This window comes from Copadichromis virginalis, linkage group LG10 (genome assembly GCF_057382275.1).
Source record: "Copadichromis virginalis isolate Kocher_CV1m ecotype Utaka linkage group LG10, C_Virginalis_male_GT1.1, whole genome shotgun sequence".
Classification (NCBI taxonomy): domain Eukaryota; kingdom Metazoa; phylum Chordata; class Actinopteri; order Cichliformes; family Cichlidae; genus Copadichromis; species Copadichromis virginalis.
This window is the reverse complement of record NC_140627.1, coordinates 2,212,501-2,235,406: the sequence shown is the minus strand read 5'-3', so window position 1 is coordinate 2,235,406 and position 22,906 is coordinate 2,212,501. Positions and strand designations below refer to the sequence as shown.

Below are 22,906 nucleotides of genomic sequence, written 5' to 3'. Positions count from 1 at the left end.
GGATGCACTAGTGCTGCATGTGGCCTCTGACTCGGATCGTCCAACATCTCAGCATCACAAGATGCGCAAACACATCCGTGTGTTCTCAGCTTCTCCATTTCTTCTGACAGTCTTGTGCGTAAGTGTATTGTATAGCTCGAGGCAAGTCAGGGAAGCAGCAGAGGCAGCATAAAGGCATCAAAGCAGTCACCTCCACCGCAGCTCTTAACAGGTCAACTCCAAGAGATAGCACTGAGCCAAAGACCTTTGAATCAAGGTTAACGGCAGCTTGGGAGAGAGCTATCAAAGTGATCTAAAGCACAGTTAAAAGGAAATAAAGGTAGACTCTATTACAATAGCCGTATTGATCGCGTGAACCTTTTGCCCAGAGACAAATCTGTATTTCAAAGGCAATGATGGTTGCTCTGTATGTGAGGGTGATGTTTAATGTTCTCCCACTTCACTGCAGGTTCCAACAAGAAGTTGACCTCAGAGTTTAATTTGGTGAACTCTGATGCAGTAACACGTAAAGCAGCTTTTAAGTTTGTGCAGCTCCTGCTGTCACGTACTGGTGTGATGTAAGGAGCCCAGCAGGCAGTGACCAATTAGCACATTTCAACTGCAAACTGCATGCAGACTTGTTTACGCGGTTTCTTAAACACAAACCTTTTAAGCGCATAATTCTGTACAAATCAGGAACATCTTTACACATCTGGATACATTCACAGTGTTGAAGAGCATGTTTGTAGAGAGCTGTTGATGCCGTGCGATAATCAAAAGAATCTAGTTTTTGCAAAGCAGCATTATTTTTTGCTCATTACACCCACTTAGCTCTGAAAACACGAGAAATCTGCTTCATGCAGAGGAGACGGCTCTGTCAGCACACACCCATGCACATGGCACTGGAGTCTTCCACACTAACAAGGATGTGTCACCGAGAGTCAAACCCTGCAGAGTGGCATATTTTTACTGGAGAAGTGACTGCGACGCGGACAGACCCTCGTATGCACCGCTGTATAATAAGCTCTACTTATTTTAGCTTCATTATTGCCAGCTGGTTGCTGCACCACAGAAAATCACATCAACTTGGATTTGAGGCAGGCTGTGATAATAAACTAGCAGACTGTGTGAGGGTGCATCAGTGTGTCTGGATTACACAAAGCACATTAAAGCTCACATTGCTTTATTAGGCAAAATGTGCAGATGTATATTTTTTAATTAGACTCATCAGAGCGTGGCCCTAAAGCTGACCATCGGTGGGTGAAACATGGTGCAATTAGAGTTTTTACATTAAAGCTGCTGACCAAACCCTTTACGGCACTGCTTTTGTTCTAAATGAGTAAATAATAACAACAACAACAATAATAATAAAGGTAGCATTTAAAATATCACAATCTGAGCACCAAAATTGGAAAAAGGATGCATGTTAAATGAAAAAAGGTCCAAGCATTCTCCTCAGCTAGCAGCAGAGGGTGCCAGCACATCACAAAAACAGCCCAGGATGCAACACATTTCAGGACTCCAGCTCCAGTTTACTCATCTGAACTGGAGAGAGAGAGGGGGGGAGGGAGGGAGAGGGAGAGAGAGAGAAAGTGAGAGAGGGAGGGAGAGAGAGGGAGAGAGAGAGGGGGAGAGAGAGAGGGAGAGAAAGGGAGAGAGAGGGGGAGAGAGAGAGGGAGAGAGAGAGAGAGGGAGAGAGAGAAAGAGAGAGAGGGGGAGAGAGAGAAAGGGGGAGGGAGGGGGGGAGAGAGAGAGGGAGAGAGAGAGGGAGAAAGGGAGAGGGAGCCATTGTTGGTGTAGCTGTGTTTTCTGTTTTTTTGCTCAGGATTCAATTACTCCATCTTTCCAGTCCCTGCAGCTTCTGGCTGAGAGGGGACATGGTCTAGACATGCTGTGTTTATTCCAGGAAACCATATAATGATGTTTCACATGGCGACTTTATATAAATTCAAGCTTACTGTCAAAGGATTCCCAGGCAGGAGAGATTCTGTGTGATGCAGAGAAGGCGACTTCAACAGAACAAAATAAGCCGTAATGTTTTTTTGCTTTTACCTCCAAGTCTGTTAAGCTATTCGCTTGTATTTTCACACCGACCCGTCCTCGTTTCACTTTGCTTCACAGAGGCTGATAGAAGCATTTGTCACAACAGAGATGTGGCGTGCGCTCGAATGCACGAAGGTTTTAAGCAAGATTGAATATTTTTCCTCCTCTGTCGGTGGCAGATGAGCCCAGGGTCTGGGTAAATCACAGATGGCTATTTCTCTCTCCCTGCTCTAGGGTGACAGGAAAACTGAGACTGCCACCTCCTCAGCCTGCGGTGGCAAAGGACTGGCACAGTCAAGAGGATCGGGAGGGAAAAGAAGAGGATGGAGTCTGGTCTCCCCTGCGGGTTCCTTGGAGAAACAGTCTCCATCTGCTCATCTGGGCCTTTTCTGACAGTCAACACATTTTACCATTTCCTTTTATACTCTACTGTACATGACTCTGAAGAAGGCAAAACTCGAGGGCGCACCCAGAGGTACGACTGCCTTCATACTACGCTCACTGTGTTTAAAATAATTTGATACTTTTTCATCAGAATAAGCATTAAGTCAGTTAAACGTCTGGGATTTGATCTGGTCAGTTACGTTTTTTCACTAGTTTTGCATTTGGCTAGGGGTCAGTGTCGCTGCTGGCAGCATGAGGTGATACAAGTAGTCCAACTCCCCCCCGGCCCGGTACCGCCCCGCGAGCCGTTTGGTAGCGGGCCACGAGAGTCGATGCTTGGGTGTGAAATTTATGGTTTTCAGGGTTTTTATCATTGTTATCGTTAACTCGGTGTCCCTGGTTTTTCTCCATGTGTTATGAAGAAATTCATTTTTGGTACCGGTAATGGTTTTATTTTGTTGTATTTTTCCTCGACACCTTAAAGGCCGGTCCATGGCACAAAAAAGGTTGGGGAGCGCTGCCTTAACCCGTCGCCAGGGCTGGAAGACACTGACTGCTGGCAGAGCTCTACAAAACAACCTCCTTTAGCTCACTGGTGTGGACATCTGGCAGCCTGATGGCCATTAGGTATCAGGAGGATACCTCTGGATCCGCTGTCAGACTCTATGCTGGTGCAATGGGCCTCGAGTTTCCTCCTAGTGCACGATAATGCATGTAGGGAGTCCCTAGAAGAGGAAGGCAACCCTCGCCAATAGCGCACCTCTGGGTCCAATCTAACCGCCAGGTTGCATTTCAGACTGTCCAGAGCTCAGCGATGCTCTGGTCCACATTAGGGAGGAAAGCTCCAGGACACCATCCCTCGTCTCAGTAGCCAATCGGAACAGCTTCTCCCATAATTTTCCACTTCAATTTCCAGGCAGTTCTGAAATGAGCCTTCTGTAGGTTGAACGTTTTCATTTCTATTAAACGATGATATTCTATTAAATATCATCACAGGTATTTATTTTTTAAATCATTTTTCTCCATTGGGATCTGATGTTTTAAAAGTGTTCCTTTTGTGTAGCTGCACACTCTCTTAAAGCAGTGAATGCACACTGACTTGAGTATTTTTTCTCCTGTCAAGTACGAACAGTTTTTCTCTGACAGTGGATTATAACTTGTTCTGGAGCTCTCATCCTTCATATCTGGTGTTGTGTAAGGTTAAAGGATCAATACCACTCCTTTCGCTCTGAATTTGTGCCTGCGTGGCAAGTTAAGAGGGGTTTCCAACAACATTTTGTTTTGAGTGATGAAAGCAGTGGGGAGAATAAAGGCTGAGCCAAGGTCAAAGTCTTATCCTCTTCCCATTTCAGGTCAGTCTGCATTCCTGTGGGAATGTAGCCCAAAAGCAGTCGGAAATGAGCTGGCATCAAACAGGACTCTGACTTCTGCCTGTATGAAGGCACAGAGACGAAGAAAGTGTTTTCATGTTGTCTGCCATATCTGGCTTGAAGAGTTTGTTCAGGCTGCCACGATTCTGTAACAGTGGATGTCAAACAACATCAGGATGTCCTACTGTACTATGTCTTATTACCATGTTGCTGTTGCCATGGTGTTATGGTCATCACTGAGGGGGGAAATAAAGGGCGGCTCAGTCAGGTCTCCAGGACAAAGAAATATAAACATCAACTCTCAAACTCTGTTTATGCTTAAACTGAGCTGCACAAAGAGCCGAGTCCGAAAAAACAAGCAGTACCAGAAGAACTAAAAGTGTCAATTAATTATATTATAACCGTATTATTTCAATAATGCAATTATTTTGAAGTGTGATGACACTTGAAGCCTCTAACTCTTTTAATTTCTGACACTTAATAAACTACTTCCATGTAAACGAGCCATCATCACCGAGTATATGTGAGCTACAGTACATCGAGTGACAACAGTTCACTAACATCTCATCTTCACTGTGCCAAATGAAGTATTAAATAAAATAAATGAAATACTAAATGAAGAGGTTGGTCACTCAGTAAATGAGCCTCCACTGAAGCTTTTGTCCATCTCTAGAGTAGAATATACGTCTTTATTGTGACGAAACTGTTTGTCTACTATTATTTATCTTTGGTGTGATGTGCAAGGTAATGAAACTTATAGCAGTTTGGCCAAACGCAAATAATGAAGAAACCAGTAAAACTGGAGTTTAAAACACTGAATTTTGACAACAAGTAAAACTTCTTACTTGCTCATCTTATGTCATAGAGTAAAGATCCCATCGCTGCAGCCAGTGGGAATCAAACCATCAACCTTCCAGTTGCGTAGACGACCTGCTCGATCTCTAAAATGAACTGTTTGATCACGGGTGTTCAAGTAAAACACTTCACTCTGAAGACTCAGTACTAATCCAGTCCTTCACACAGTATTCAAGCAATACTAAAACCAATGATGAGGATGTTTCAACTCTAGTCCAAGCTCTGCGTTTTTTCAAGCAAACAGTATGCAAAAGAGTGCTAAAGTAAGGTTAATGTAACGTCAGCCATGGGTGCAGGCTCATGCATGCAAACCCTGTGTGTTCCTGAGTTTGAGTCAACTGTTCTCAGGCTAAATGATGGAACCAAAGTTCAGCCTTAAGCCTGAAAACATGTTCCATGTGTTGGTATGATGACACTATCCTGACATGGGCAAAATATGGAGAGATGCTGGTAAATCACAGTAACTCTATGAGCCAAATATCTTTAGTTTATGTAAGAAATGTATTCCTGTGGATTCATATAGTGTCCATTTAAGTTCTTTCATTGTTATGTAATCTGATGGTTCATTATGGGATAAATAAAGATGACATTACAGACAATTAACTGGTAGACTGCATGTAATAATTACACAATAGTCATGACGGTGCCCCAGTTATTATCAACTATTATCCTCTGTTAATTCATACAATTTCATGGTGCTGTGTTAACTTCCTTTGCCAGTGGATTTTGAGTAATCCAAAAATCAGAGACAATTCACTGGGAATGACTAACTCCAATAAGGACAAATTACTAAGAGGATGTGGTCTGCCGTGTTATCAAAAGGAGGGAAATGAGGTAGAAGGAAATGGAGGCAAATTGATTTTCTTTTTACCCCCATCAGGGAGCGTGGAGCTGATGAAAAGCAAAGTGAGATAAGGACTTTCCAGAAATGACTCAACACGTGCAAATATGAGCTTTCGGATGTTCCTCCTACTCCCTGCAGCCACGCTCTCCACAGTCATTAAAACCTCTCTCTCATTTACTGTGATGAAGGGCTACTTACACCGACTTCAAGTTCTGCCGGTTCAGATAGAGGGGGAGGAGGTGGAGGTGGTCAACAAGTACAAGTACCTCGGGCTGTGGGTGGACAATAAACTGGACTGGTCATGCAACACAGAGCACCTGTATAAAAAAGCCCAAAGCCGACTGTACTTCCTCAGGAGGCTGAGGTCTTTTAACATCTGCAGGAAGCTCCTGAGGATGTTTTACCAGTCGGTGGTTGCTGGAGTACTTTTCTATGCTGTGGTGTGCTGGGGGAGCAGCACAGCAAAGAGGGACTCATCCAGGCTGGAGAAACTGATCAGGAGGGCTAGCTCTGTGGTCGGCATGAAGCTGGACACTCTGGTGACAGTGGCAGAGAAAAGGACATTAAAGAAACTGATGGACATTATGGACAATGCTGGGCATCCTCTGCACACGGCCATAAACAATCAGAAGAGTCTGTTCAGTGACAGGTTGCTTCTCCCCAAGACAAGAACTAACAGACTTAAAAACTCCTTTGTCCCACACGCCATCAGACTGTTTAACTCCTCCCTGGAGGGGAGAGGGAGGGGAAACAGGAGGACAAAGGAGGGGGGAACAACTAAGCTGTAGTGCCTCTTCACCTCACTGTGCAATACCTTGTGCAATACTTTTTGTAAATAGTCAACAGTGCGATAGACTCAATACTTGAAATGTGCAATTCACTTGTATTTTTATTTTTTATTCCTATTTATTCTATTTATCCCCTTTGTATATTTTATTTATATTTGTCTCTGTATTTATATATGTGTGTGTGTGTGTGTGTGTGTGTGTGTGTGTGTGTGTGTATATATATATATATATATATATATAACAATTCTGTAACTGTAACTTTGGTCGTTGCTGTGCTTTTTGGAAGTCGAATTTCCCAGAGGAACCCACCCGAGGGATTAATAAAGTTCTATCTTATCTTATCTTAAGTGCTCGTCATTAACTCCCATTCCAAGTTTCGGACTCACATTTAAAAGGTTTTGGTTGGAAGTAATAAACTGACAAAAAAATTCTCCTTTGTTGAGCAGCAGGAGAATAAGGACGACAACATGTCAGTCACATTTGTCAAATGATGTCAAGATTATTCTATAAAGTCTGAAATTCATCATTTCTTGAACAGATGGGATCATATTATGCATGAATTACTAAAATTCACAGTATCACTGTTGAGGTTATTTTACAGCTTATGATTAAGAAGATGAAACATGTGGAATAACAGCAGTGCCATTATCTGGTTATCTTGTCCTACAATCAGACAATCAGCTGTCTCTATGGTGCTGAGTGCTACAAAAGATGACTGGAAGATTAGCATTGGACCAAACTGTTAGCTGAAACTTAAGCTTGTATCCAACATTTCATATCGGATGTTGACAACCCCTACTGTCCCTTTTGGATATAATGAGTGTTTGTTACAACTATTCTTGGCTCACATTTAGCCAAAAAATCAGGCTAGAACAACCTGCCTCTAGGGAGTGTATAAAACCAAAATACCTGTCATGTTACGGGGACTGTATGTAATTAACTCTGTGTAATTACCTCTTCTTATTAGCTTACAATAATCTATTAAAAATTCACCAGATCCGGTTTGCGCTTTGTGACACTTGCAGTGTTGACCCATCACATTCAAATACAGTCACCGGGAAGGACATCTTCCTTTCACCTAATGGGGTCTTTGAGACCAGCAATGCCAGAGGCAGAAGAGAAGTAATTGGCTTCTGTGTGCCTCAGCTCCTCAAGTGAACTGCAGTCAGAGCTCTAACAGATGAAGACTTGCATGAACATATAACTTATAGTCAGCAGATTAGACATGCTGACTATAAGTAAGCTTATAGTGAGCATGAAAATTAGCTGTCTAAATAACAACACCAGAAGATGGTTATAAGCTGACAATATGCCAGCTAGTGTTAGGCTCAAATGTTCTTAAAATTACACTTTTCCTCAAAAACATTTTGACTGCGTTCTCACATCGTATAAGTTTATCCAAGCATCAGAGTCCAACAAAGTAACATCCACTTCAAAGACAATTTTTGGTATACAGGAGTTAACAGCGGCTAACAGCAGTTAACAAAGACTAACAGCAGCTAACAGCAGTTAACAAAGACTAACAGCAGCTAACAGCAGTTAACAAAAGCTAACAGCAGCTAACAGCAGTTAATAAAGGCTAACTGCAGCTAACAGGAGTTAACAAAGGCTAACAGCCGCTAACAGGAGTTAACAAAGGCTAACTGCAGCTAACAGGAGTTAACAAAGGCTAACAGCCGCTAACAGGAGTTAACAAAGACTAACAGCAGCTAACAGCAGTTAACAAAAGCTAACAGCAGCTAACAGCAGTTAATAAAGGCTAACTGCAGCTAACAGGAGTTAACAAAGGCTAACAGCCGCTAACAGGAGTTAACAAAGGCTAACTGCAGCTAACAGCAGTTAACAAAGGCTAACAGTCGCTAACAGGAGTTAACAAAGGCTAACAGCGGCTAACAGCAGTTAACAAAGACTAACAGCAGTGCGTACTGAAAGATCAGGATATCCTGAATAAATTAATCTATGGCCGTCATTCATCAAAAATGAGCTTCTCTGACTCACTGATCTGTATCGGACTCTCAAAGTTTTTACAGTCCCCTCCACCGTAAACAAAGACGAGTACTTCTCACTAACATTGTGAGCTGAGGTAAACAGTCCCTATCTGTATAAGGCTGTCAACAGACAGAGCTAAGCTTAAGGGATCATGATCAAATTAAAAACACATTTTATGGACTTGCCGGCAGCAAACCTACAAACTGTCCAATTACACAAACCCCTTCTAAGAATGTGTGAAAATAGCACAAATAGTGGAAATTTTGTTTGTTTTCTTAATGTAGCACAGTCCATTATACTCAAACTTCATGTGCTTAACATTGAAGCTGAAAAGACAAAAAACCTGTGGAGATTTATGATGAAAACATTAAAATAAAACGTATGCACATACTGAGCTACTTAGTGTAAGGCTCTGATATGTAAAAACAACATTAATGAAGTGGATGGTCTCAGGGACACTGCTCTGAATTTAACTCCAACCCTTTTTCAACAATAACAAAGCAGCTCAAAAACATGTTCTGTGCTTTGGTCCAAGTCACATCGTCAGTCACCGCTCAGGCGTAGTTAGTGGGCCAAAGGTCAGTGACAGTCATGGATGAAGCTGGACTGGAACTGAGCGGTTTAGTGAGCCACATGCTGGGTAAATATGTCCTTTTCTTAACCTGTAAATGCATTCTAGGCCACATACCAGTATTTCACTCCATTGTGAACCTTTAACCCACTGATGCTTTTCTTACTCAGCCACTATCTACTCTCTGACCCTCTCTTTTATAGGTATCAACACAACATAGCAACGGCAATAGACCATTGATAACAGAAATTCTCTGCGGAGCACTTTCCAGGCAGTCACTCTCCAAACAGGAAGCTTTTCATAGGTTAATTCTCTGTGCAGAGCTGAAATCTAGGACTTGCCTAATTGAAATTTATTAAGTAATTGCCTTTGTAGTGTGGAGACTGCATCAAAGAGGAGCAAGAGAAGAGGCTTTAAGCAATTACACACCTTATTAAAGGATATTAGTGTGATGAAACCTTGAAGGTTCATGTACGTGTGCATTTACAGTAATGTGCAGTCTTGGGTGCATTTTACTGGGAAAATTGGAAACTGCAGCAGTTTATTGAAGTACATGCAAACATACACAGAAATACAGCATACAAGGCAAACACAGACTCAGCTAAATTTAATGAGCTTGAAAGTCAATATTTGGTATTTAAAATATATTTATTCTTTAAAACAGCCTGAAATCTATTAGGAAATGTTATTTCTTTCTGTTCTCTACCAGGATGGTCCCACACTGTTTCACTAATGTTGAGGGCTGGGCTGTGAAGAAGCCAATCCACCACTATCCAAGTACGCTTCTTACAGCACTGGCAGAGTGTTTGGGATCAATGTCATGATGAAAAATTCCCAATCAGACACTTTTAAGATGGCAGTGGGTGGTGCATCAAAATCTGACCACCACCAGCTCCGATGGAGCCTTAACCATGGCAGAGGCTTCTCTATGTTTTACAGATGGCTATAGAACAAGACCTGCTGCCTTTGCTTTTCCTGTTTCTTAAGAACATGACTTTCACATACTTCATCTGCTAAACATTGTTTTTTTAGGCCTGTCACTTCTTTTGTCAGCGTGTCACAGACAACACTGACTCCTTAGAAGCAAAATAGAAAGAAACGATGGGTGACTCAAGACTTTTGCACAGTACTGTATGTGTGAGTCTGTTTTGTTTTTTTCCATTTCCATTCTGAACAGCAGCGCATTTAACATTTGCCACAGTTACCTCGATACAGCATTAAAAGTTTTATAAGATGAATTCTGAACAGATACAAACACAAAAATAGAAGAAAAAGAAAAAAGCAAACTAATTATTTCCATTCCTGCACCTTCCTGATACACTGAGTCTGTTTCCGTCTCTGTGACATATTTGTCATTTCTCTCATGAAAAACTTAAATGTGGGTCCTCTATCTTGCTGTGATACTAACAGTTTTTCAGTTAGTTTCCAAAGAAATTGCAGAAATCAAAAAGCTGCTCACACCAACGATAGCTCTAAATGCATGTAGTTCTCATCTCTTCCAAATGCTTCAGAGTGAAAAACGCTCTCTTTGTTTTCTACATGAAACAATGATCCAAATTACCAGCAGCATCTCTGCATCTATGACAGACAGAGAGCGAGCGTGAAGCCTTTGTCTGGAGTAATATGATCTATGTACGGTCTTAAAATGTACACGCCTATATCGGAGTTATACACACTCTTCCTGCACCTCATCAGTTGCTTCTACATTCAGTTTATCCTCCCAGACACGTCTAATTCTACAGGCATTCACTGGACGTAGTTTCTGTAGAGTCTAATAGAAAAAGGAGACTTCTTACTATCACTATTGAATTTGTTCATCATATGTCGTGTAAAAAGTCGTTTTCCATTATCCAACAGAGGCTTAAGAACCTAAGAAGCAATGCAAAATGCTGGAAATGCATCAGGAGAAACTTAAGGTTTTTGGATCTGCTGTTTGATTTCACATGAGTCGAGACAGATGCACAGTTAACGTTCTGTCTCAAGCACCAGACTACAGACTACAGAAATATGCATAATGATATATTTGACGACTGGAATAAAAGGAGTCTTTTTTCCTTCTGCTCTTTCGAGCCAACCCTTGTCTTTTGTACAAATGAGTAAAAGAATCAACAAAATAATCGCCTCCCATTTGTACAAAAATAGAAAAATCATCATTTTAAATGTGACTCAAATATTATTTGCAAAAACTGAATGCAATTAGGCTTGCTAGTTGCACTGGATGGGTGAATAGATTCAATAAAAGCCATTGATTCCATTTAGGAAATGATGCACTTAGAAGTTTTATGTGCTGTTTGAGGCTGTAATTAGTTTTTAAGCACTGTAACACGCCCCAGGGTGTATAAACAATAATGATCTCCAAGGAAGCATCAGCAGAAAATCTTTTGCCACGAGAAACCACTCCACTAACATTCCTGCACTACGACCATGACTATGGCAAATACTGTCATCTCTTTAGACCTGCTGTTGCTGGTGAAAATGTTGTCTGTGCCAGTGAACGAGGCAGGAGCGGGTAGAAAAGCTGCTTTGACAAAGATGGTGAGCATCTGCATGATGTCACACAGGCACAAACAAACAAACCAGTTTTCAGCAGTAAGAGCTGGAGGAAGGGATGAAAGAGTCCACACTTTTTCACAAGGTCTTACATCACTTTTCTTAAGAGGAGTAAAGTGGAAAAAAAGACTCATCCAGGTGGACTTGAACTATCTTGACTGCTCATCAGAAGCCTGTGCAGTGTAAACGGTGGCAGATCGGATTAGACACAAGTCTTACAGCCGTGCTGGAGTGGTCTGCTTGTGACAGGGGCTGGACAGCTGATAAAAGCTTCTTCAAAAACCTACAGCCCACTGGCCAGCATTGACTGACAGCTCAGATGGCTCTGTGCTTTAAGTGGCCAGCACTCAAAGTACAGCCACTTAATTTTTCACAAACTGATTGTGAGGGCTGTCAGGCGTGAGAGCCTGCATCAGGTTGGATAGTGACTAGTAAGAGCAGATTTCTGTCCTTCAACAGCGTTTTCACTGCACGAGTGCAATGAAATGACTCCGTTTAATAGTCATCCGAGCGGGTAGTCCAACCCTCCATCCTCTTGCTGCCTGTCCTCCCTTCAAGAAAAGTGACACTTCAAAAGAAAAGGTTCTCAAAGCTGAGCGAGCTGGAAGTGTGCGGGAAAACAACAACAACATGAAAACATTTTCACAGACATGCCGGCACAGGCTTGTCACACGGCATCGGGGGTTTCTGCCGAAGACAGGCTGGAGGAGGCGACAACATAAACGCACACAAGTCGTCAGCACGAGACAGGGTGGGTGGATGCGTGCGGTTACTGCGCGAGTGTTTTGTCAAAGTGACTTAAGGAGGACGGGGGCTGCAAGTTCACGAGAAAAACGAATGATGGTGTAATAAGAGGAGCATTGCTGGCTTCATGAAATCTGTTAGTCATTCAGGTGTAGCCACAGCAGTAACAGAGACATCAGGAGTTAAATGGAACAACATTTAGGAACCTCAGCCGTGTCAAGCAAGGTCACTCTTTGGGTTTTTCTTTCTCTGTCTTGACTTTACTGAACAGGATAATGACCTGCAGGCCTCAAACCCAGGTGAGCCACAGCTCCTCCCACCAATGTCTTCCTAATAACTAGGCAGACAGTGTTCTGTCTACAACTAGAGATCAAAGTGTTTTCATTGATGCTGTGGCACTATGGGGTGCATGACACAGACGCACAGCTGATCAGTTGGACTAGGTTGCACAGCAGCTAGCAGCACATGTTTTTCAGTCCAGCAAAAAGTGCACTTTTCCCCCACAAACATGCGTGTACCTGAGAGCAGTCACAATGGTCTACAACGTTGCCTCTGGAAGAAATAGTTGGAATGTAGATAAGGCACTAAGAGCAATTACTGGAGGATGGGAAAAATCAAAACAAATATAGCGTGATATTGCAATGATTTGTGTGATGATATCGCATCGATATGAATTCAAATATGAACAGCGAGGGCTCGTCTCATGCATCATCACCCACAGACGACATTAGCTGACTGAACCTGCATCAAATCGGCTCAACCAAGTAATCCCAAAACTAAACTAAACAGTGGCTGCATGCACATTCTGCAACACGTTCTTACTAAACTTGTTACAATTAGTTACTAAATTGTTGCCCAAAGCTTGAGGAGCACGCTCACAACCACTTTTAATCGCACAGCAGACCCAGGTTGCCAGATTTCTGCAAAAAGTTGCAAAGACATTGTTGAAGGTTTGCAAATAATTGCTGTCCAATTCATGAATGCAGACAGATTCCCAACATGCTGCCTTATTGCACAATTCGTGGGGACTCGACTCTGCTCAGTTCAAATGTAATAGTTAAATGTGTATGTATGTAGTCTATGTAGACAGCAACAGATATGTGATATTTGATGATCATTTTTAAGACATAATTTGTTTTTAAACCATGTGGAAACTTATAATATACGTTATTGTAATATTTAGCATATCATAAAATATCCCAATAATTGTGATAAGATTGTCTGTAGCGATTCCCTCCTAGAGCTGTTCCTGCTACTTTGTTCAGACACTGCAGTTAAAAGTAAAAATGGAACCGTTTTATTTCACTAACTTGTTTTTGAAATGGCCATGAACTCAGTCTTATCCCACTCTGAACATGTGTGTGAGACGGGGGCAGCTGGAGCACCACACACACACACACACACTCACACACACACACTCACACGCACACACTCACACACACGCACACACACACACTCACACACACACACTCACACGCACGCACACACACACACACACACACACACGCCTTACAAGAATTTGCATTTATAATGAAAGAGGCTGAAAAGAGGCAACTAAAACCTTTTCTGTTAAGCACAGATGTGAAAGTACAAAGTTCCCAGTGAAGCTGTGCAGAGGTGTAAGGGCCTGCAGGGACGTCAACAGACATGTTGCTGTGCTAACATTGTGTCACACAATGCTGTAAAAACACATATACACAATAACACACAGCTTTGTGAAGGCCCCATTACATCTAAATGTTTACACATTGTTGTCATGTGTGTTAAAAAGACACAAAGAGCGCAAAACAAGCCATTGAAAGTGGATTTGAGTTGATCCCCTTCTATAAACTGCCACTGTGACAGTGATAATTACCACCCCCACAACTGAGGCTCCCATCAGAATGGATTTAGCATCTTATCTGACAATCAGGACATTGCTTTTCTTCGAATCTCTTATTGGCTTAGCGGATAAGCTTATTAAGGGTGACCCGCAAAGCTGAGAGAGCTGAACGTGATATTTCATTTTCACTGCAGATTGAAAAGCATGCACGCTTGCCCCCATCTTGACACAATCAGGGCTTCTGTACAAATATTTACACAGATGCAAATACAACCAGGCCCATACAGCTTTTACCTTGATGTCATTACACTTGGTTACTAGCTGAGTAAAATAAGAGTTCAGTACAGGTAGGAGGACTGCTGCTGATAGTATGCGCCCTCTGGCAGGCCTAAGGCACTGCTTTTCAGAGGCTCTAGCCAGTGAGATGATTCGTGGAGCCAGAGGCCAGTACCCTGTGGTTGACTGGCTGCTCTGGTTTAAACTTCTCAAGGAGGCGTCTTTAAGCCCTAGGACTGGGCGCTCCTCTGCAGCCTACACAGCAACTACTCCTAACAGCTGGGACAAACCCTAAGAGCACATCTCCTTTTTCACACGTTTCAGGTGTGACTAACAGAAGGCGATAATGTGAAGCAGTGACAGGCGCCTACTTTTTAAATAAAATGTCAAACTGTCACAAAAACCTTACGGTACACATATTCAACTGCAAACATCCTGGATGGATTATTTTTTACCTTTTTAGAGGAAAGCATCGTGAGACTATTTGCGTGTTTAAAAGATAATAACATGTTGAATCCACAGATTTCTTTTTAATTGTTCTGAAAGACCTGCTTATTTCCAAAAAACACAACCAGCAGTGTGATTTGCTCAAACACAGAAGGGGCTCATTATCCCCATTACACTACACTGTTATATGAGCCAATATAACACCACGAGCAGCTGACAGCCTGCGATGCCAAAGATCGCACTTAATCCAGAGTTCAGTTATTGTGCTGGAGGGATTTGCAAAAAGGATATCAAGGTGCAAACTATTAATGCTGAGATGAAAGTAATTACACGTGTTGTATTTTTGTGAGAACATCCTAAAAGCAATTTAAAAAAAAGACACAAGTGTGAGAATTTGCTTGTTAAACAGAATTATTCTACACATGCACTGTGGTGAGATATGGTGGCTACGTGCACACGCTCAACTGCTATGGTGCAAGATTGCAGTAGCATGAGTACGTACAGTGGTCCCTCGCTGTAACGCGGTTCGCCTGTTTTGCGCATTTCCATCCATCCATCCATTCGCTTCCGCTTGTTCTTTTCAGGGTCGCGGGGGGTGCTGGAGCCTATTCCAGCTGTCATAGGGCGAGAGGCGGGTACACCCTGGACAGGTCGCCAGTCTGTCGCAGGGCTACTGTTGCTGATTTATTTTGTGCAATTTTTTTAACTGCACATTGTGTTCTCCGTCCTGACTGGCTGTAGACCACTGTCAATCAATCTTGTGCCGTGTCTGCTGTACAGGACAGAATGTGTTCAGCTTGTCAAATTTACATAAATCTTCGATCGCTAGCAGTGTGACTCTGAAGTGCTGCACTGTATGTTTGTATGTTTTCTCCCCAACAAACACAACAATGTCAATGAAACTTTTTGCACCATCAAAGGCTCCTGCAGTAGCACCCAAAGGCAGAGGAAGACGCTAACCATCGCACAAAAAGTCAGACTTCTGGACATGCTAAAGGAATGGTAAATGGTAAATGGCCTGTATTTGTATAGCGCTTTACTAGCCCCTAAGGACCCCAAAGAGCTTTACACTACATCCACCCATCCACACACATTCACACACTGGTGATGGCAGCTACATTGTAGCCACAGCCACCCTGGGGTGCACTGACAGAGGCGAGGCTGCCGGACACTGGCGCCACCGGGCCCTCTGACCACCACCAGTAGGCAACAGGTGAAGTGTTTCGCCCAAGGACACAACAACCGAGACTGTCCGAGCCGGGGCTCGAACCAGCAACCTTCCTATTACAAGGCGAACTCCCAACTCTTGAGCCACGATCGCCAGGAAGGAAGGTAGAAGTTGCCGTATTTTTCGGATTATAAGGCGCATTAAGCGAAATAAAACAGAAAAGTCAAACTTTACTCATTCTTCTTGCTTCCTCCACTTCCGTACCATTGATGATTCATTAATGTTGAATTCTCTGGCAGCTGCTCTATCCTATGTTCTGGACCTGAAAACATGGTTTGATCTTTGGTTTCATCCTATAATAATGAACTTATTTTTCTATGAAGGTTTGAACTTTGAGAGTTTAAACAAGAGACAAAAGTGTGAAAATGTTCGTGCCTGTCTGAGAAAAGTGTATAAAGTGTGTAGTGAGAGGTTTTACAGCCTTAAACATCTATAACAATTGTAAAAAATAAAGTTGGCTACTTCTGATTTCACCTATTGTGTTATTTTTAGAACGTAACTCCTGCGATAAACGAAGGACCGCTGTAATCATTTTCTCACACTACTGAGGGGTTTCCATGAATCAAACACTTTATAGTTACATCTAAACTCCTGACTAATAAAAGCAAATCTTTGTCCCGTGAAAGTCAGTGTGCATAATGATAATATTCCAAATTTAAGTCCCTTCTTTTTTAATGGAAGGATTACTGGGACAAACTTCAAACATGTTTCTAATTGCACTGTTTGTGTAAAGATACTCGTGGTGAATAGCTAACTTAGCTAATCTGTATGTAGCAATAATAGCTGATGGATTCTCAGCAAACTCTAACTCAGACAAACTTCTGCATCATTCAGGCGTAAAAATCGTTGTTCCTGACGTCTGAGAACAAACACAGACAGACAGACTGAGATGTGGGGCATTGGGGGGGAGATGTCCAACCTAAGCCTTGCCCTCCCCCAAATCCCACCCCCACTTCTTGTCTTCCTATTCCCCAGCACCACAGACCAGATGGGCCTCACAGCGTGGCCCTCTGTTCACCACAGGTCACCACTCCAACATCAATACAATTCAATTCAATTCAATTTTATTTATATAGCGCCAAATCACAACAAAAGTCGCCTCAAGGCGCTTCATAGATACAGAGAAAAACCCAACAATCATATGACCCCCTATGAGCAAGCACTTTGGCGACAGTGGGAAGGAAAAACTCCCTTTTAACAGGAAGAAACCTCCGGCAGAACCAGGCTCAGGGAGGGGCGGGGCCATCTGCTGCGACCGGTTGGGGTGAGAGAAGGAAGACAGGATAAAGACATGCTGCGGAAGAGAGACAGAGGTTAATAACAGATATGATTCAATGCAGAGAGGTCTGTTAACACATAGTGAGTGAGAAAGGTGACTGGAAAGGAAAAACTCAATGCATCATGGGAATCCCCGGCAGCCTACATCTATTGCAGCATAACTAAGGGAGGATTCAGGGTCACCTGGTCCAGCCCTAACTATATGCTTTAGCAAAAAGGAAAGTTTGAAGCCTAATCTTGAAAGTAGAGATAGTGTCTGTCTCCTGAATCCAAACTGGAAGCTGGTTCCACAGAAGAGGGGCCTGAAAACTGAAGGCTCTGCCTCCCATTCTACTTTTAAATACTCTAGGAACAACAAGTAGGCCTGCAGAGCGAGAGCGAAGTGCTCTAATAGGGTGATATGGTACTACAAGGTCATTAAGATACGATGGGGCCTGATTATTTAAGACCTTGTATGTGAGGAGCAGGATTTTGAATTCTGGATTTAACAGGAAGCCAATACAGGAGAAATCTGCTCTCTTTCTAGTCCCTGTCAGGACTCTTGCTGCAGCATTTTGGATTAGCTGAAGGCTTTTCAGGGAGTTTTTAGGACTTCCTGATAATAATGAATTACAGTCGTCCAGCCTGGAAGTAATAAATGCATGAACTAGTTTTTCAGTTCACTCTGAGACAGGATATTTCTAATATTAGAGATGTTGCACAAATGGAAGAAAGCAGTCTTACATATTTGTTTAATATGTGCATTGAAGGACATGTCCTGGTCAAAAATGACTCCAAGGTTCCTCACAGTGTTACTGGAGGCCAAGGTAATGCCATCCAGAGGAAGAATCTGCTTAGATACCATATTTCTAAGCTTTTCAGGGCCGAGTACAAATACCTCAGTTTTATCTGAATTAAGAAGCAGAAAGTCATCAGTGAGCAGACGAGTGTCGTCAGAACAAACCCCCGGTCCTCCCCCCACCACACACACACACACACACACACACACACACACACACACACACACACACACAGAAAACTTTTACATTGTTGCTCGAGCACAGAAAAGATATCCGAGCCTGAATCCTGGTCCACAGTCACAAATTTGCCCCTTTAATATTTACTAACAGGCAAAAATCAAAGATTTTCCTCAATTTAGTCAAAATCCATGCAGAGATCTCAGCTGGAGCACTTTTCCTTCCAGCTTTGTGTGTTTTCTTTACTGGTGAAGTGGGTATAAATATCTTTACATTTGAGCTTAAAACCAGTCTTTACAATAAGTAGTAACAATGCTTTAACATAAACTCTAACATTCAACGGTATCTCCTGACTAGGGATGGGTATCGTTTAGGTTTTATCCGATACCGGTGCCAAACCGGTACTTTTGAAACGGTGCCGGTGCTTAAACGGTGCTTAAAGAATGGAGAACACAAAATTGGTCCAAAAACCTCTCATGTTCAGCTGTTGTTTTGTAAAAAGATAACAATGTTAGCCTTTTCTGCAGCTATGGGGCATATATGGTATCACTCTTGGCTGGAAGCTTAAACAATGGAAAAAACACAAACTTTGTCCAAAACCTCTCATGTTTAACTGTTTTCCACTTTTTCTATGGTCATTTTAGCCTTTTTGGCCAGGGTGAAGGGAGTATCTGCCATCAAACAAGAAGACAGCCGCATGTAGCTATGATGATGTTTGCTAGTTCACCTTACATGCATTAATGTAATAACGGGGTTAGCCTACTCAACGTAAATTACACACGAACAACATGAAGCTACTCATGCAGAGAAGAACGGCTGCTGCTGCATCATCATCCTCATCATTTCTGATACACTGGCAGGGCTAGGGGCCAGGACTCTCCTCTTCGGGTTTTTGGGGGATGTTGCTAACTCCGGGTCAGATAACAGGCACCACACCCGCAGTAGATGCGCTCGGTGTGAGGTCTCGCAGCAAGCTATCAAATACGGCGCATTTCTCGGCTTTAACAAACCGCTATGCGTCGCCAGGTGTTTCATCGGATTCTTGGTGTTACCTCCTTTGACAGTATCACAGTATCAGCTTAAAGCACTTGTTGCAGGCTGCTGAGTTTGCATCTTTTGCTGTGAAGTACAGCCAGACTTTGACCGCTTCGCCTTGGGCATTTTAATCTGTAGCTCTGCTCTAAAAGAACGTACGTACCTGGACCCGCCTACTATCCTCGAAACGTAAAATGATTGGCTAGAATCTAAAGTGTATCACAGCTCAGGGAAATAAAGCACCGAAATGTGCGCTGCTTTTCGGTCTGGTTACCACCATTTATGTCAGAACCGGTGCCATCATGGTACTGTGGAGCGTGTACGAGTGCAGGTCTCGCATTATAAAACAGCAATCAAAGCTCATTCACACAAAATATCCAGTAATAAATGTGAGCTCTTCTTCTGCACAGTTTACTTGCTGTAATAAACCTTTATGATACACAAATATTACACACATAAAGAAGTTTTATACTTTATTTATACTGCACATTAGAGACAGATGGGGAATGTGGGGAGAGCAAGATTAAAATAATATGTTTGCTTGGATGTCTGTACGAGATTTAGCCTCTATTAACACACACACACACACACACACACACACACACACACACACACACACACACACACACACACACACACACAGCCTTGAGCTAACTGACCACAGAAACACTCCTCGACCTTAAAGGGCTGTGATTACATTTTAACTAAAGCCTGGAAGTCTTTCTTTAGAAAGACAGGATCAGTAACTCAATATGGCACAAGTGACAATTAAGCAAAAACAATCCCCCGGAGCAAAAGACAAAAACCAAACTGTGATATGATAAAGGCAGAGGAGCGAGTCATCATTGTGGTTTGTTACTGCGCTCTCATCCATCTCCACTGAAGCTTCCTCTATCTGGGCTCTTCACTGTGAGGCGATATGTCAGAGGCGCTTATAAACATTTCTCTATTTCCCCCCTTGAGCTTACAGTATCTCAGCTCAGTGCATTGGGTCAGTGCCAGAGATCGAAAGCATTCGCTGCAATCTGCAAACTTGGCTGGAAGGGGAACAAAGAAGAAGAAAAAAAGGGGAAAAAAAACACCTTTTGCTTTATTTAACATCAAATTTTTCATCTTTCTTTCTCTCTCACTCTACTTAAAGTCAGAGGTAACAGAAGCACTTATAACAGCCACTCTATTCAGACCGCAGGGACAATTAAACCTCTGACATTTAAAATTTTAACCTTGTGTTAGGACAAAGACTTAACATTTATTTATACAAAAACGACAGATCGCAGTTCCACTGCAGCTCGTTTTCCTCAAAGAGGACAAAAAGGGGTGGAGTAAGGCACAGATGATGATCTTTTCAATTATGCAGATGTCAGATTAGGTTGTTATTGAGCATCAAGGTGAACGGGTCGATCTGCAAACAAACAAACTTTTTCAACACAGACGACTGTAGCTGTGCGTCACAGCTGCACGCCAGCCAGCGGATTGCATTATCCAAACCATCTGCAGTGTAATCGTTACAATCATTTAGGATATTTACTGAGATCAGAGTGTGCCATTGTAATTTGGAGAGCTCTCACCAGTGAAAACCTTGAATGCCTTGCAATTAACTCATTAGTGTTGCCACTATCAAGACCGAGCCATCGCTGTGGTGACGCACGCCGAGTAAACGTTCGCCTGCATGTTCGCCTGCATGTCAGCTCACATGTGGGAGAAAATGTGGCACGCGTGTCTGAATGTGTCCGCAGACGCTGGCTGCTAAGAAGATCAGGACTGGACCTGATCGTCATTCTCCACTAAAATACACAATCACAGTCATAGCAACACAAAACCAATCAAAGATGATTGTTTGCATATCTGTTATAGCTGCAGACTAGAAATTTGAACTTGATACCAAAGAAAATGCTCAGTACAATTACCACAGAAGATTAAGCTCAGGGGTAGAGCAGGGCGATATGCCAAAAATATTTATCACGATATATATTTGAAAATTTGCGATAACGATATAACTGACGATATAATTGATGCGAGACAAAATACAACTCCACAACATTACTAGCGCAAAAAGACAACCTTCCATTTATTTTCACTTAAACAAGAAGCTGGTTTTTATGTACATTAAAGCTTTATAAAAATGTAACAGTGCAAATGCAAATTCCTTGCTGAAAGTTTAACCAAAAGGCATTTCCAGTAGAAATGGGCTGACATATCCTGAGCATAACCATGTATAATATCTACTGAAGTTAAAAAGAGGTGCTTTGCAATATTAAACTGCAGTGTGCAGTACGCATTTTTCGGACCATAAGGTGCACGGGATTATAAGGCACATTAAGCGAAACAAAGCAGTCAGATAAATCAAACTTTATTAAACTCATTCTTCTTGCTTCCTCCACTTCTGTACCATTGATTCATTAATGTTGAATTCTCTGGCAGCTGCTCTATTCCCATGTTGTTGCAGTATATTAATGACTAACCTCGTATTGTGGATGGATTATCTCAGTTGTTCTCCTGACTGAAGTTTGGTCCGTTTACAGCATCCTGCCATGCGATTGCATTTGTCCCTAACCATCGGGAACCTTCACGTTAACTTTTATAAGTGGAAAAGTGTTAGTGTTCGTCCTCCAGCTTCACTGTTTATGTTATGCTAACATAGCTGTGTCGCTAGCGATCACGTAGCACATCATTATATACCAGCTAGCCCAACTTCAGTAACCCTACAAACATCACTGCTGTTTAGTTTCCTGTCTTCATTTATGTTGGAAGTGATAGCAGAGCTGTACATTTGAATTTTTTCAGAAATCTCTCAGTCAGAACATGCTATATCATGCTTAGGTAACTAGCGAAACTAGCGAGCTAACTTCTGCTAGCTTCCTGCTAACTTCTAACTCCGTTAAATGTAATAACTTTTGTTTTCATGGATGCCTGGAAGTTAGACTTCATAGTTACACCTGGTAAAGCAGCAATGCTGATCGTTTTATTAAAGATGAAAGAATTTAGACAGTTTTTAACTCGGCACAGTCATGCTAAAATAAAGAAGCTCAGTATGAAACACTGAACCAATCTGACCTCACAGCCGGCTGCAACAAAAGAAGAAACACTTGATTGCACAAACAGGAAAGTTAAAGTTAAACATCTGCAGCTCTTTACACCCTCAGCCCTGAACTCTGATTCTGCTGCTCTGAATTTCACTCTTTGTTCCCTCAGATTACTTCTCCACACTGGTAATCTGGAGTAATCTGCTCTGCATGGCTGTTCAGCCTGCAAATATTATTCACCTTTTATTTAACTAAAGTGCACAAGCTGCTATGTCAACTATAAGAGATTACAACTGTGGCTGTAAATAATTACTAATAGCTAACTGCTAACATTTACATTGCACATGTTAACTTCAGTGTTATTGAAACAGGAGCTTTACTGATTTCTGGCATCCCTCCTAAAGCACTGATCAGCGTTATGAATGTTAACTACTTCAGCTGTGAGTGAGGGAGGAGCTGTGTGAACATACAGCACTGTCGGCATCCATACTGCTGTAAATGAGTATCTTCCTTTGATATTAATATCTGAGTATTTTTTATAGACAACCATAATAGCAACAACAGGAAAGGACATGAAACAGTTACAACACCCTCCCAAAACAGGCTGTGAGAGCTGCACACATGATCTCAAAGTAACAGACTGAAGAGCTCGCCAGCTGAGCATTACATTTCTCGCAGTGTACCATATAAAATAAAAGCATAACATATATAACATATTTTTGAC

The 22,906-nt window shown here is 42.2% G+C and overlaps 1 protein-coding gene across 8 annotated transcripts in view; it reads right to left on the bottom strand.

Annotated features, from left to right (window-relative positions):
• auts2a (activator of transcription and developmental regulator AUTS2 a) overlaps positions 1 to 22,906 on the bottom strand; it is a 346,590-nt gene that overhangs the window by 236,026 nt on the left and 87,658 nt on the right. The window lies entirely within an intron of this gene.